Genomic DNA, 12,423 nt, shown 5'->3' on the forward strand with positions numbered 1-12,423 from the left:
GGAGTAGAAGCGGTAGGGGAGAAGTTAGATGATCAGTCCTAGTCCAACCAGCTTAACTTAAATCTGGTGGAATTTATGTACAAAGTCCTCTGTAAACCCGTGAATAGGGTGGACATCTGAGATCTGACCCAGTTCTGTATTATACCATAAGTGGCATTTAGATCTTCTGTAAAATGCATGAGACATTCAGGGATCGATCCACTACCAAACAAACTTTATTTCTATCTTCCCCCAATCCTGGTGCTCAGGGAACTGCTGTGGCAATTTTTGCCTTGGAATTGTGAAATTGCTAAATGGACACACCTATCCCTGGAGGGCTGTCAATCACTTCTATTAGTCATTTTCTAGGCTGGAGACAGAATTGGAGCCCCAGGAGGCTCTCACTGGCATTTGGAGCACCCAGAAAAATAAAGAATTTTTCATTTCAGAAAAATAATTATACAGGAATAGGCCTATATTTTTTATATGCCACTTGAATTCAGAGGAAACTGTTCCAATTGGACCCTGAAGTAGTTATTTTGAAGGGCTAAGACTTCAACAACATCCTCATTCTCATAGTCAACTGCTCGTATACAATAATACCATGTGACTGTCAATGTACATTTGCAATGCTATGTCAACCAATGTACATTCATATACATTCAAGTAGCTCCACTATCAATACATCAATTAAACCAAAGAATAAACATAGACTCTTACCATGTCTCACCATTGGCATGCCCATAGTGTCATTTTCCTTCTCTCCATCTCTGTGTGTGTATATACCCAGTGTGATTTTTCCCTGGGTAGTTTGGAAGTCTGCTTTACTCCCAGCTCTCTCTGTATCTCTCAGACTGAACTTTCATTAGAGTCTAACAGCTGAGTCACCCACTGTGTGTGTGTGTGTGTGTGTGTGTGTGTGTGTGTGTGTGTGTGTGTGTGTGTGTGTGTGTGTGTGTGTGTGTGTGTGTGTGTGTGTGTGTGTGTGTGTGTGTGTGTGTGTGTGTGTGTGTGTGTGTGTGTGAGAGAGAGAGAGAGAGCTGGGCCCTTACCTTGTTTTTCAGTCTCAGCTAGCGTCGGTTCCCTTGGGGCTCCTCTCCGCATGGGGGCACAGGGGGGACTTGGAGTCACAGCCTGCACAGTGTGTGTGTATGTTTATGTCTATCTCTGGGCCTTGGGCTAATTCTTGGCTTGGTGTGTCTCCCACTACGGATTGTTACTCCATGGGAAGGATCTCTTTCTGTCTGTCCCTCTCTTCCTCCCTCTGGTATTTATACCACGGAGACCCCAACAGACAAACACTGCCACCTGAGACACTGGCAGCTGATCAGAAAACAATATGAGGTTAACCCCAAACACACACACACACACACACACACACACACACACACACAATCCTAAACAAACATATCCATAAACATCAAAACACACACCTTCAAACACATACACACACACAAACACACACACTGCCAGTACATTAACACCTCACACTCCTCACCAGGTGGGGACTCTTTTGTGTCACCCCTCCCCCTTTACCAACCTCCATCTGTGGATTCACCTCAACCAGGTGGTCCAAACTGTGAAAGGGAGAGTGGTGAAAGGTTACCAGTGCAGGGTTTTTATCTAGAACACAGTATATAGCCAGTAGAGCCCTACTTTCACACAGAAGAGCAGTTACATTGTTGTACAGTCTTGTATAGTCTAAGAATAATGGATGCTTCCTCAAGTCAGTGATACAGTCTAACTGTATCAGTAATTAAATTAAATAAGATCAGAGGGAAGAATGCAAACATAACATCGAGTGTGCAGTGAACATTTGTTAATTCATCCAATTAATGCTGGCTCCAGTCTTACCAAGCAGATAGACTGTTTTACTGTAAATGACACGATCACTGGAGTGTGAACTTGATCTTTCATTTGATTCTGTTTTTCTTTGGGGGCAAAATGGATTTTAAAGAACTGATTTTAGCATTAAAAGACTCAGGCCAAGTACCATCATTGGGCTGCGGGTGTGAAAGATTCAGCAGGCTACTGGTATTACACATCTGGCTAAAAGATTATTGTAGCTCTGCTGGTTTCACTTTTATTGATAACTTTGACACCTTCTGGAAACAGAAGATACTCTACAGAAATGACGGAGTCCATCCAAATCATCTTGGCTCCTGGACTCTGTCCACACATTTCAAGGCTGCATTGAAACAATGACTGGTAAATGATCCAAGACCAGCTCAGTTAATCCCTACCATTGTGACAATGAGTTGTCATAATGCTGCATCAAATGTACATTATCCAATGGGCGTTGGCAGACACAATGTAAGTAACTTAATTTATGTCTCCCTAATTGCCCTGAATACCTCTGTTGATTCTACAGCTATTGTATGCAGTAATCATGAGCCTATGAACCAGAGTTACACTGTTAGCACTTAGACAGTGTGCAATAGTAGGAAGACCACTTTGTGCAGCTCAACCTGCACTATCAGCTCCAAAATAAATAACATGAGTAGGTCTACTTCTGATAATCTTCCCAGTAAAGCATTAAATGTCACGCCCTGATCTGTTTCACCTGTTCCTGTGATTGTCTCCACCCCCTCCAGGTGTCGCTTATTTTCCCCAGTGTATTTATCCCTGTGTTTCCTGTCTCTCTGTGCCAGTTCGTCTTGTATGGTTAGTCAAGTCAACCAGCGTGTTTTTCCTGTACTCCTTTTGCCATTCTCATTTTTCTAGTCATCACGGTTTTGACCCTTGCCTTTTTCTGGACTCTGTGCCTGCCTGCCTTGACCACGAGCCTGTCTGCCACTCTGTACCTCCTGGACTCTGATCTGGTTTTGACCTTTTTGCCTGTCCACGACCATTCTCTTGCCTACCCCTTTGGATTATTAAACATTGTAAGACTCCAACCATCTGCCTCCTGTGTCTGCATCTGGGTCTCGCCTTGTGCCTTGATATTTAAAAAAATCAAGCAACCCAGAAATGTGCAAAAAATAGCCCATATTAACATATGCAGCCTGAGAAACAAGGTCCATGAAGTCAATAACTTGCTTGTAACAGATTACATTCATATTCTGACTATCTCTGAAACTCACTTGGATAAGATCTTTGATGATACAGTGGTAGCAATATATGGTTATAACATTTACCGAAAAGACAGAAATGCCAACGGGAGCGGTGTTGCGGTCTATATAAAGAACCACATTCCTGTAAAGCTTAGAGACGATCTAATTTTAAATACCTGTCACGTTCCTGACCTTATTTCCTTTGTTTAGTCTTCGTTTAGTTGGTCAGGACGTGAGCTGGGTGGGTATATTCCATGTTATGTGTTTTCATTGGTTTAGGGTTGTCTAACTAGCCTGATATGGTTCTCAATCAGAGGCAGGTGCTTTACGTTGTCTCTGATTGGGAACCATATTAAGGTAGGCTTTTTTCACTGTTTGTGTGTGGGTGATTGTTGCCGTGTCTGTGTTTGTTCGCCATACGGTACTGTTTTCGTTCGTTTGTTCACGTCATTGTTCTGTTTGTTGGATCATCATTAAAATTCATGATCATGAACATTTACCACGCTGCGCCTTGGTCCTCCTCTCTTCCACCTAACGACGAGCGTTACAATACCGTTGAAGTGATATGGCTACAGGTTCATCTGCCATAAAATGATTGTGGAGGCTGTCTTGTTAGACAATCTTTACTAATGACATGCCACTGGCTTTGTGTAAGGCCAGTGTGTCTATGTATGCAGATGACTGCAACACTTAACAAAGAGCTGAAGTTAGCTTCGGAATGGGTAGAAAGGAATAAGTTAGTCTTAAATATTTCCAAAACTAAAAGCATTGTATTTGGGACAAATCATTCATTAAAACCTAAACCTTAACTAAATCTTACAATGAATAATGTGGAAATTGAGCAAGTTGAGGTGACTAAACTGCTTGGAGTAACCCTGGATTGTAAACTGTCATGGTCAAAACATATTGATTCAACAGTAGCTAAAATGGGGAGAAGTCTGTCCATAAAAAAGCGCTGCTCTGCCTTCTTAACAGCACTATCAACAAGGCAGGTCCTACAGGCCCTGGTTTTATTGCACCTGGACTACTGTTCAGTCGTGTGGTCAGATGCCACAAAGAGGGACTTGTGAAATTTGCAGTTGGATCGGAACAGGGCAGAACAGCTGGCCCTTAAAAGTACACGGAGAGCTAACATGAATAAAATCCATGTCAATCACTCATGGCTCAAAGTGGAAGGTAGATTGACTTCATCATTACTTGTTTTTGTAAGATGTGTTGACAAGCTGAATGAACCGAGCTGTCTGTTTAAAATACTAGCACACAGCTCGGACACCCATGCATACCCCACAAGACATGCCACCAGAGGTCTCTTCACAGTCCCCAAGTCCAGAACAAACTATGGGAGGCGCACAGTACTATATAGAGCAATGACTACATCGAACTCTAATCCACATCAGTAACTGATGCAAGCAGTAGAATCAGATTTAAAAAGCAGGTAAAAATACACCTTATGGAACAGCGGGGACTGTGAAGCAACACAAACATAGGCACAGACACATGCATACACACACATGATAACATACACACTATGCACACACGTACACATGGATTTTGTGTTGTAGTTATGTGGTAGTGGAGTATGGGCCTTAGGGCACACACTTAGTGTGTTGTGAATTCCGTAAATAATACATTGTAATGTTTTAAAAATTGTATAACTACCTTAATTTTGCCTGACCCCAGGAAGAGTAGCTGCTGCCTTGACAGCAACTAATGGGGATCCATAATAAATACAAATACAAATCAAGTAATACCTTTAATTTTGTTTCCAAACCGCCTCCCTCCATGTCTCCATTAAGACGGAGCACTAATTAGAAAGCACTATTTAATATGTTATCTCTGTGGAGACTAACACAGACAGACAAACACAATTTTCCCAAGATCAGTCTTGTTTAAATTCATCCAGAGGATGAATGTTGTATCTCTTCGCCTGGGGAGCCTCTCGCTTCGCCGCTGTGCTGTATCTGCCTGCCAAGTCATTAGACACACAGTGAGCGGCCCCAGTAGAAGCAGTGGAGTTTTTTGGTCTCTGTTCTCTCCTACTCATCTCTGCCTTCCACTGTTCCACAGACCTGGAAGGAGGAACAGTACTGTATAGTGGTGGTGTTTGACTGTTGAGAAGGATGTTAGTTTATGTAATTATAGTTAACTGGGATACAATGGGCCACACAAAAAGGCAGGTTTAGCCATATCTGAAACTAAAAATAAATTGAAGGCAAAAGTTTAAAAATCTGCAGTTCACCATATCTGTGGACATGAAGATATATGTATAGGAACCGATGATGGATTATGAAAATATAACCCAGGGTTCAAATTAGGAATTCGGAAGTGGGAGAGACATATTTGGAGGGGTAAGGGTTAAGGTTGAACCAGGGTGTGGACATGAAGCTTTGGTTAGGATTAGGGTTGAACCGGGGTGTGGACATGAAGCTAAGTTTAGGGTTAGTGTTAGGGTTAGGGTAAGGGTTAGGGTTACTCATGTAAGTATAATGTATTACCATTCTAGGGTTAGGGTACTATTATCCAACTTTCTATCCTACTCCTCTTTGGACCCATGCGGTGCTGGAGGTTGGCTCTGGGTAGCTCTGGCTCAATTTAGCCATCGAACCCAACCCCATGTTCTGTATAGTTATAGGTGAGTACATACAGACAAAGAGACAGAAAGACAGAAAGAAAAAGCTGCAGATGTCTGTCTGTCCAATAAACAAGCAGTACCCCCTGAGACCCCCATCTCTCTGCCTCCGTTGATTGACTTGTTATTGATCAACTCAACGGCTGGTTGATGTATGCATGGAAATGCAGCCTGGCAGAGACAGACACCTGGCATGTAGCTGACTGTTATGAATGTGGATTTGGGGAGGAGTAGAAGGACTGGGAAAGGAGGAGGTTAATGGATTACTTCCTGTGTCGACCCTGTAAAGAGAGCTGTGACATGGGTGGCTTTCCAGGGTGCTGAAGGTCTCTGTGGACGTCTTCTCACATGTTGAAGGTTAAGTGGTCAATCCTACTATGACACACTGCATGACCAAAAAAGACAGGCTCTGATGAAGACCATGAGGCCGACACATATGCTTGGATAAAAAATTAGAAAGAGCAATGTGCAGGTTTCTCTTTTCTTTGAAGTAATCACATTCCTACGCACCTGCAACAAGATAACTCAGATATGCGAGTGCTTTTTGAATTTCAAATATAGACTATACAATCCAGTGGAAGCTCTTCAGAGGAGGAAGGGAAGGACCATCCTCAGTGAAATTCAGAAAACATTAAATAGTGAAACATTAAAAAGAAAATGAAAAAGTGAAACATTGAAAAAATGTTCATTTTCAGATAAAATTATTAAATATATTCACGTCACCGAACAATTGATTAAACGACATTGTTTTGCAATTAAGTTCTACAGTAGCCTCAAAAGCACTCTGTAGGGTAGCACCACGGTGTAGCCAGAGGACCGCTAGTTTCCGTCCTCCTCTGGATACATTGACAATTGACATTGACAATACAAAACCTAGCAGGCTTGTGGTTCTCACCTCTTCCATAGACTTACACAGTAATTATGACAACGTTCTAAGACAGCACTCCAAGTCCACAAGCGAAGGGAAAAGGTGAAAGGAGGAGAGTACGTAGATGCACGAAGGAATTATCCAACTATCAAAGGGAATTTTGTATGTGGCTGCTATGAAAGTGAACTGTGTTTGAGTGTGATTAGCTGTGTATTCATTCCGCCGATTCTGTTAAAAAAAAAATCTTAAACGGAAGCAAAAGGAAGAAAACAGGGATAAACATGCAATGCTTTAGGAAAGCATTCAGACCCGCTGACTTTTTCCACATTTTGTTAAATTTTAGCCTTATTCTAAAATGGATTAAATCTGGGGGGGGGTTTCTCATTGATCTACACACAATACCCCATCATGAAAAAGCAAAAACAGGTTTTTGGACATTTTTTCAAATGTATTAGAAATAAAAAACTGAAATATCTCATTAAAATAAGTATTCAGACCCTTTACTTAGTACTTTGTTGAAGCACCTTTGGTAGCAATTACAGCCTCGAGTCTTCTTGGGTATGACTCTACAAGCTTGGCACACCTGTATTTGGGTTGGATGGGGAGTGTTGGAGCATAGCTCCATTCATCTTTCCCTCGATCCTGACTAGTCCTCCAGTACCTGCCGCTGAAAAACATCCCCACAACATCCCCACAGCATGATGCTGCCACCACCATGCTTCACCGTAGGGATTATGCCAGGTTTCCTCCTTACGTGATGATTGGTATTCAGGCCAAAGAGTTCAATCTTGGTTTCATTAGACCAGAGAATCTTGTTTCTTATGCTCAGCAGGCTTTGTGTGCCTTTTGGCAAACTCCAAGCGGGCTGTCATGTGCCTTTTACTGAGGAGTGGCTTCCATCTGGCCACTCTACCATAAAGGCCTGATTGGTGGAGTACTACAGAGATGGTTGTCATTCAGGAAGGTTCTCCCATCTCCACAGAGGAACTCTGGAGTTCTGTCAGAGTGACCATCGGGTTCTTGGTCACCTCCCTGACAAAGGCCCTTCTCCCCCGATTGCTCAGTTTGGCCAGGCAGCCAGCTCTAGGAAGAGTCTTGGTGGTTCCAAACTTCTTCCATTTAAGAATGATGGAGGCCACTGTGTTCTTGGGAACCATCAATGCTGCAGAATTTTTTTGGTACCCTTCCCCAGATCTGTGCCTTGACATAATCTTGTGTCAGAGCTCTACGGACAATTCCTTCAACCTCGCGACTTTTTGCTCTGACATGCACTGTCACAACTGTGGGACCTTAAATATACAAATCATGTCCAATCAATTGGGTTTATCACAGGGGGACTCCAATCAGGTTGTAGAAACATCCCAAGGATGATCAATGGAAGCTCAATTTCAAGTCTCATAGCAAAGGGTCTGAATACTTATGTAAGTACATTTTATATATTTTTTTGCAAAATGTTTTTTTTTAAAATGTTTTTACTTTGTCATTATGGGGTATTGTGTGTAGATTGATGAGGAAAACAATTAATGTAATCTATTTTAGAATAAGGCTGTAACCTAACAAAATGTGGAAAAAGTCAAGGGGTCTGAATACTTTCCGAATGCACCGCACCTGAAATTGTCCATTAGAAACTCTCATTTGCAAGTGATGGACTAATGATCACACCCTTGATCAGCTAGGTGCAGGCAAGATTGTGCAAGGCGGTATTGAATATGTCAATGTCTGTCACCTTGATTACTCAAATTTCTCTCGACTTGTGCACCTATGTTGTAAACTTACATTCATAGGCTAGATTGTAGCAACTTCATGATGGGTACAGGCAAAATTTGAGTATCATGTAGTAACCTAAACTTATCTATGTTACATTGAGCTGAGTTAATGGAATATGAATGACAGTCATCCAATATGCTGTGATAGAAATAAGGCACCGACCACCACTTAAACAGCGTCGATCACCACTGATATAATCCTTTCAGGTTTTATTGAATACATGGTATTTTGTATTTTTGCAAATAGCCTATAGCTTCTGGAACACTAAACTGCGTGATTAGAGAATGCTCAGTGCTTCTGCTATTAGTTTATTTTCTCTCTTATTCTATAATTACCTTAGCTCTCACACTGTCTGTTTGTACCACTCTCTTATGTATATACCCTGGCCTAAGGTTATCAAGTTTACCATCACACCCACACCATTGCAAACGTGTGTCACCTCCCTCTCTTTGTCTGTCTACTCCCTCAGATGATTTGGTTCATTTGGACTCTGATGCTCAGCCATTTATCAACACTACCTGTCAGAACAGATCCCTATCCCAACCACTCATACTGCCCTCATCCGTCTCTTCCTCTCTCTTTCCTTCTCTTTCTCCCTCTCTCTCTCTCGCTCTTGATCTTTCACTCTCCTTATCTTTCTCTGCTGTCCCCCACTCTCTTCACCCTGACCTTGCTAATAGTCATTCATGGAATGATGGAGATTCATTACTTGCTCCTTCCCTCCCTCCATCCCCCCCTCTTTCAGGTAGAGCCTCCATAATCACAGGCTGACAGAGAGGGGACAGGGGAGGTGAGTGATGTCTTCTAGACGCCTTGTTGGGGTTGGCCCTGCGACGTCACCCTGTGTGATGGGAAAGTGTTGGAGTCCCCAGTGGAGGGCTTCAACACAGAGCTGAAGTACACACACTCAGCATCACAACTCTTACCATGTGTCCTCAAATGTTTTACTCTCAAGTGCAAATATTGTCAATGTTAAAATACATTTGATTAATATTGCCCTCTGCCTGGTGCTCAAAGAGGTTTATGTTGATTATGTGCAGATCTTGTTCTATTACATTTTTCTGTTCTGTAGAGACTAGACAATATAGGAAACATATTTGTTCAAATAACTTATTTTTTACAAAGAAATCAATCCCAAGAGAAGCCTGCAGAGGTGAAAGTAAGCCGGAACGGTCCGGTAGGGAGGACAGGCAAAATAAATAGTGGGGTACAGTTTTACACCGTACTGGTAAAACATGAGCCTATCACAATAATTAAAACAAAGATGCCAAGAAAAGTGTAAGCTTACACTATTATTATCATTACGCATGTCAGTCTCATGAAAAATGTGTAAATGGACTTGGAAACGTGTGGAAATACAAAATTTGCCAAGGCAGAGATGAGTGGCCGAGAGCGAGATGCATGCGGACAGCCGTGGATGCATCAATTCAGGTTACAAGTGTAGGCCTATTTGACAATCACCAAATGGCATTCATAACATTTTGTGACAGATGTGTTTATGCCACATGAATAGGTTATATTTTAAAACAACAAATCTTTACTATTAGGCCAACAAAGATCCCTTAAATGGATAATTTTATGATTAGGCCCATACAATTTTTTTAAGCAAGTGAGGCACACACGCATAGGTGGTTAAAGAAGTTAAATCTACTTTCACTCCTGGAAGCCTGGTAGTATGTCTACAGACAGTACCCCACACCAGGAAGTAAAACGCGGATCTGATCAAGAGGCAGACACTCCAGATGGTTCTGATCCACTCTCCGTAAAACCAAATCAAATTAAAGCTGGATTCAGGGACACCGGAGTAGTGTGGGGAATACAGCCTGGTGTCTTTAATAAAAAAAACAATGCTCTTTAATTCTGTGTTAATGAAATGTAGATTTCCCTAAGGGAAGAGAGGGGCACCAGTGCGCCGGGGGGAACTCCAGCCACATAAAACTCACTCAGAGGATTTGTTTTGTGTTTAATCGCCTCTGGGGTTTTTTAGAAACCCATACAAATGTACACAGCCAGCCCATCACCACCACGCTAGTGTCTCCTGGAAGAACCTTTACAGGAGTGTGCTCAGTCTCTTTCAAGACAGATGTGGTGGAGCTCTTCAATGCTTATCTGGTTATTAGCAACAGTATTATGGAACTCTACAGAGGTGGTCAGTTGTGTTTGAAAAGTTGTAGCCACCCTTTCCCAGCAGAGAAAGCATAGATTCCTCCTAACCTGGAGATATTTTCTCTTTCTTTCTCTCTTTCACCTCATCTTTCTCTCCATCAGTGTAGTGGGCAGATCCCTGACCACAGGAGAAAGGTGTGAAAAACTGTCATCCTGCTTGTCTGAGTGTGAAAAGAGCAGCGTTGTCTGTCAGCTCCAGCCCCCAGGCCCACCAGGCCCCCCAGGGCCCGCAATCCCTGACAGTCCCCTGTTCTGGTCTCCACTCTCCTGGAAGATTCAAACAGCACTGTTCCCAGACATAGTTCTGGTTATTATTTTCCTGTCTTTTAACTAAAACATCCATTATGGGAAATGCCAGGACGACCGTGCCCTTTTCAGTGGAGTTGGTGTCACAGCTCAGACGGAGACAATGGCAACGTAACACACGTTGATTCAGGACTGATTTAGAGTGACTGTTCTTTAAACTAATTCACAACCTAGTGATGTGAGGGGAAGGGAGAGAGTTGGAGAGGATAGGGAGACACTGACATCATCTGGAGGCTGGCTGGTCAAGTTGGCGAGAGAAATAACAGGCAGAATCAGAGGAAAATAAGGGTTGAGACGTGGAGAAGAGGAGCAGGAGGAGGGGTAAGTGAGGGTGTCTTCTGGAGGTTGGCTGGTCCAGTTGGAGTGAGAAATTACAAGAAAACACACACACATGCACGCACACACACACACACACACACACACACACACACACACACACACACACACACACACACACACACACACACACACACACACACACACACACACACACACACACACACACACAAACCTGTTGGTCATGAGGGTTCCCCACTAAAGGAGGCATAGGTGTGTGGACACACCTGCTTAAAAACCTTTCCTGACTACCCATCCCAGATTCGGGATCATTCTCATCAGAAACGCTGACTAGCATAGCATAGCCTAGCGCCACAGGGATATAGTATAATATAATTTCATGAAATGACAAGTCCAATACAACAAGTGAAAGATACACATCTTGTGAATCCAGCCAACATGTCCCATTTTTTTTATGTTTTACAGTGAAAACACAACATATATTTATGTTAACTCGCCACAATATCCAAAAACACACCGCCATTTTTTCACAGAAAAGATAGCTTTCACAAAACCCACAAATAGAGATCAAATTAATCACTAACCTTTGACCAACTTCATCAGATGACAGTCAAATGACATCATGTTATACAATACATTTATGTTTTGTTCGATTATGTGCATATTTATAGCCACAAATCGTTGTTTTACATTGGCGCCATGTTCAGAAATGGCTCCAAAATAGCGAAAGTAATTACCGATAGCAACGTGAAATACAGAAATACTCATCATAAACTTTGATGAAAGATACATGTTTAACATATAATTAAAGATACACTGGTTCTTAACCTGTTGGGGATGGGGGCGCTGTTTAGACTATTTATGCTAATTTGGCTAATTTTTGAAACGGCTTCCCACAAAATCCTTGATCGTACAATATGCATATTATTATTATTATTGGATAGAAAACAGTCTATAGTTTCTATAGGAGTTGAAATTTTGTCTCTAAGTGGAACAGAGCCCATTCTACAGCAATTTCCCTGACATGGAGTCAGATTTGAGAAATGTTGGCCACTCTTCTGAAGTCAGTTAAAAGGGCACTGTCATTGCTATGACTATACGGACACTTCTTACGTCTTCCCCTGGATGCCTTTACGTGATGACGATTCCAATGGGGTCGATTGCGCGTTCACAGGCCCTACAAATGAAAAAACCCTGAAGCTAGTCATTCTTTTGGAGCTGCGTCATGCGCCTAGAGGACATCGGCGCGCACCTGTTCCAAGCGTTAGTTTAGCCTGTTATATTTCTCCGGTCATCTTTTCACTCGTTATAGGAGTTAAAAACATCATAAGGTAGTTAATTTAAAGCGTTTTATAGCA

The sequence above is a fragment of the Salvelinus fontinalis genome, chromosome 9 (assembly GCF_029448725.1).
Source record: "Salvelinus fontinalis isolate EN_2023a chromosome 9, ASM2944872v1, whole genome shotgun sequence".
Classification (NCBI taxonomy): domain Eukaryota; kingdom Metazoa; phylum Chordata; class Actinopteri; order Salmoniformes; family Salmonidae; genus Salvelinus; species Salvelinus fontinalis.